The sequence below is a fragment of the Myotis yumanensis genome, unplaced genomic scaffold, assembly GCF_028538775.1.
Source record: "Myotis yumanensis isolate MYYU_CA2020_CCGP unplaced genomic scaffold, mMyoYum1.0.hap1 SCAF_2, whole genome shotgun sequence".
Classification (NCBI taxonomy): Eukaryota; Metazoa; Chordata; class Mammalia; order Chiroptera; family Vespertilionidae; genus Myotis; species Myotis yumanensis.
The window spans coordinates 19,613,611-19,618,405 of NW_027223753.1; the positions used below are offsets into that span (position 1 = coordinate 19,613,611).

Sequence of the window (4,795 nt, forward strand, 5' to 3'; positions counted from 1 at the left end):
CGCAACCAAGGTACATGCCCTTGACTGGAATCGAACCTGGGACCCTTGAGTCTGCAGGCCGACGCTCTATCCACTTAGCCAAACCAGTTATGGCAATAGTTTTATTTTTTAAATCTACGTTTCCCTTTTTATGTATAATATTTATCTGTGCTTCTCTTTTTATTCTCATTAAACCTTATTAAGTATGTGTCTATTCTGTCAGATTGTCAAAACAAACAAACAATTATTTTTCTTCCTCTTTTCCATCTGGAACCATGGAGGGTTCAGAAGAGAAGAAAAAGAAGGTTCCTGCTATGACAGAAACCCTTAAGAAAGAGAGAAGAAATTTTACAGAGCTGAAGATGAAGATTCTGAGAAAGAAGGTTACCCAAGACATGTTTCCAAAGGCAAGGAGGAAACTTACGTATGAAAAAAAAAACTAAGCACTATCACAAGAAATATAGGCAGAAGTACAGACTGAGATTCAAATGGCCAGGATGGAAAGAAAAGCTGGCAACTTCTGTGTACCTGCGGAACCCAAATTAGCATTTATTGTCAGAATCCTAGTAGTATAGATGGTGTGAGCTCATAAGTCTGAGTGTTGGCAGGTCCTTTGCCTTTGCCAGATCTTCAATGGCACCTTCGTTAAGCTCAACAATTAACATACTTTGGAAGGGGTACCAGAACTTGAAGTAGGTTAATGAATTGATCTACAAGCATAATTATGGCTAAATCAACAAGAAGCGATGCCCTGACATAACACATTGATCATCATCCTCCTGCATCACCTGCATGGTGGATCTGATTCATGCGCTCTATGCTGTTAGAAAATGCTTCAAAGAAGCAACTTCCTGTGATTCTTCAAGTTATTTTCTCCAACAGGTGGAATGAAGAGAAAGACAACCTATTTTGTAGAAGGGGGAGGTGCTGGCAACAGGGAACACCAGATCAGCAGTCTTATTAGAAGGATGAACTAAGATATCTACCATGATTATTTTTGTATCCTGATCAGTTAGTAAACAGTAATTGCTTTCGAGTTGGAAAAAAAAAAGAACACAATTTTTTAAAAATAAATTTTTATTGATTTTTAGATAGAGAGGAAGAGAGAGGGAGAGAGAAAGGGAGAGGGAGAGGGAGAGGGAGAGGGAGAGGGAGAGAAACATTGCTGTGAGAGAGAAATATCAATCAGCTGCCTCCCACACAAGCCCTGACTGGGGACTGAACCTGAACCCTGGGCATGTGCCCTGATCAGGAATCTAACCAGTGACCTTTCTGTTCATGACGACACTCAACCAACTGAACCACACTGGCCAGGGCAGCACACAATTTTTAAAAAAATATATTTTATTGATTTTTTTTTCTACAGAGAGGAAGGGAGAGAAATAGAGAGTCAGAAACATCGATGAGAGAGAAACATCGATCAGCTGCCTCCTGCACATCTCCTACTGGGGATGTGCCCGCAACCCAGGTACATGCCCTTGACCGGAATCGAACCTGGGACCCTTGAGTCTGCAGGCCGATGCTCTATCCACTGAGCCAAACTGGTTAGGGCCAGCACACAGTTTTTTACTTTGGTTCTATTTAATTGATTTCTACCCTTAATTATTTTGATTATTATATTCTTTTTTTGTTATTATATTCTTAAGTCTGGGTTTATTCTGTTGATTTGTTCTTTTACATTTAGCTCCTTAATTTTCAGCCTTTTTTTCTAATATTAATATTTAAAGCCATACATTTCCCTTAAGACTCTACTTTCTCTGCATCTACAAATGTTAAGTGCAGTATCTCTAAAATAATTAAATTCTACGTATGTTCATTTCCAATGTGATTTCTTCTTTGATTCATGACTTATTTAAAAGTTTTTCTTTAGCCCTAACCAGTTTGGCTCAGTGGATAGAGCATTGGCCTGTGGACTGAAGGGTCCCAGGTTCAATTCCGGTCATGAGCATGTACCTTCTTGCGGGCACATCCCCAGTAGGGGGTGTGCAGGAGGCAGCTGATAGATGTTTCTAGCTCTCGATCCTTCTCCCTTCCTCTCTGTAAAAAATCAATAAAATATATTTTTTTAAAAAGTTTTTCTTTAAATTTCTAAATATACAACTTTTTAAATTTATCTTTTTACTAATAACTTCTAACTTAATAGTTTTGTGATGTGTACTTATGATAGTTATTTTTAAAATATGTTGAGACTTACCTATTGAGATATAATTCATATACTATATAATTCACCCATGTAAAGTGTACAATGTAATGCATTTTAGTGTCTTTACAGATATCTGCAAACACTAGCAATTACAGTGTTTTTATCATCTCAGAAAGAAACCTTGTACCCTTTAGCTGTTAGCCTCCTTCCCTCCCATTTCTCACATCCCCAATCCTAAGCAACCACTAATCTACTTTCTTCTCTATAGATTTCTCTATTCAGAACTTTTATATTATAGGAATCACATAATATGTGGTTTTTTGTGACTGGCTTCTTTCATTTAGCATAAAATTTTAAAGGTTTATCCAAACTGTAGTATGTATCAGTAGTTTATTCCTTCTTTTTTTTTTTTAATATATTTTATTGATTTTTTACAGAGAGGAAGGGAGAGAGATAGAGAGAGTTAGAAACATCGATGACATCGATCAGCTGCCTCCTGCACACCTCCTACTGGGGATGTGCCTGCAACCCAGGTACATGGCCTTGACCGGAATCGAACCTTTCAGTCCACAGGCCGACGCTCTATCCACTGAGCCAAACCGGTTTCGGCATAGTTTATTCCTTCTTATGGCCAAATAATATTCTTTCGTTGTATTTTGTTCACCTGCTGATCTGTTCATAGATATTTGGGTGATTCCACCTTTTGGTTAATATGAATAGTGCTGCTATAAACATTCATGTACCAGTCTCTGTGTGGGCATATGTTTTAATTTCTCCTGAGTATATACCTAGGAATGGCATTGGTTAGTCATATGGTGATTCTGTTTATGTTCCTTGTTTGGGGAACTGCCATACTATTTTTCGAAGTGAATTATTTTACATTCCCATCAGTGGTGTAGGAGATTTCATATTTCTCCATATCATCATCGATACTTATGATATGATTTTTGTAAATGTTCAAAGGACTTGGGAAGAATCCATGAATCCTCTAATGATGGAATTCATCATTCTACATAAGTCCACTAGGAAGAGTTGGTTAATCATATTGTTCAAATCTTAAACTTTGCTCATGTGGGGTTTGTTTGTTTTTTGGGAAAGATGAATTAAAGTACTCTTATGAAAGTGGATTTAGCAACTTCTCCATACACTTCTATTAATGTTGGGTTTGTTTAAGCTATTTTCTTAGGAGCATATATGTTTAAGATTTTTATATCTTCTTGGTGAACTGAAACATTTACTCTTTTTTTAAAAAAATATATTTTATTGATTTTTTATAGAGAGGAAGGGAGAGGGATAGAGAGAATCATCAATGAGAGAGAAACACTGATCAGCTGCCTCCTGCACACCCCCTACTGGGGATGTACCCGCAACCAAGGTACATGCCCTTGACTGGAATCGAACCTTTAGTCCTCAGGCCAACGCTCTATCCACTGAGCCAAACTGGTCAGGGCGAAACGTTTACTCTTACACAGTGGCTTTTTATTATCCCCAATAATGTTTTTTGTCTTAAAGCCTATTTTTCTTCTGATATACTAGTAAATATAACTATACATTTTATTTAACATTACTTTTGGTTAAAATTTACCTGAAAGGTTTTTTTAAAATTAATTTTATTTTAAAATATGAATGCTTACCCTAGCTGGATTGGCTCAGTGGATAGAACATTGGCCTGTGGACTGAAGGGTCCCAGGTTGGATTCCGGTCAAGAGCACATGCCTGGGTTGCAGGCTCAGTCCCCAGTAGGGAGCATGCAGGAGGCAGCCAATCAATGTTTCTCATCATTGATATTTCTATCTCTCTCTCCCTCTCCCTTCCTCTCTGAAATCAATAAAAATATAGAAATTAAAAAATAAATAAAATATGGAATGCTTCATGAATTTGTATGTCATCTGTGTGTAGGGGTAATGCTAATTTTCTCCATATTATTCCAATTTTAGTATACGTGTGGCTAAAGTGAGCACTTTTTTAAAAATATCTTTTTTAAAGATATATTTGTATTGATTTCAGAGAGGAAGGGAGAGAGAGAGAGAAAGAAATATGGAAATATCAATAATGAGAGAGAATCATTGATTGGCTGCCTACTGCAGGCCCCACACTGAGGATCTAGCCAGCAACCGGGTCATGTTCCCCGACCAGGAATCGAACCTTGACCTTCTGGTTCATAGGTCGATGCTCAACCACTGAGCTACCTGGCCAGGCCCTTATTTCTTTTTTTAAAAATATATTTTATTGATTTTTTTACAGAGAGGAAGAGAGAGGGATAGAGAGTTAGAAACATCGATCAGCTGCATCCTGCACACCCCCCCCGGGGATGTGCCCACAACCAAGGTACATGCCCTTGATCGGAATCGAACCCGGGACCCCTCAGTCCGCAGGCCGACTCTCTATCCACTGAGCCAAACCAGTTAGGGCTCTTTTTAAACCTAATATCTATATTGTTCCTCTGATAAAATGAGAACTTTAGCGTGATCTCATCTTCCCTGGTATCTCCTCACTCATCATAATGACATTGTCTGAAAATTTAATTCTGGGATGTTATGAAAATAATTCTTCCTTTTTTGGAAAAAGAAGATGTTTTGTTTTTGTTCTGTTGTTTTAAGACTACAGCAAGCCTTTCCAACAACTTTTATGAACTTTACTTCTTATCTCTTACAGCATCTCCTGGATTTGTTT

General features: G+C 37.8%; 1 non-coding gene and 1 pseudogene across 1 annotated transcript; one reads left to right on the top strand and one right to left on the bottom strand.

Annotated features, from left to right (window-relative positions):
* Positions 1-251: 251 nt before the first annotated feature.
* Positions 252-956, top strand: LOC139001698 (large ribosomal subunit protein uL30 pseudogene; annotated as a pseudogene).
* A 3,020-nt stretch (positions 957-3,976) lies between these two features.
* On the bottom strand, positions 3,977-4,083 carry LOC139004587 (U6 spliceosomal RNA). Its single transcript, XR_011470458.1, has one exon. It is a non-coding gene; the product is annotated as a U6 spliceosomal RNA (small nuclear RNA).
* Positions 4,084-4,795: the final 712 nt, after the last annotated feature.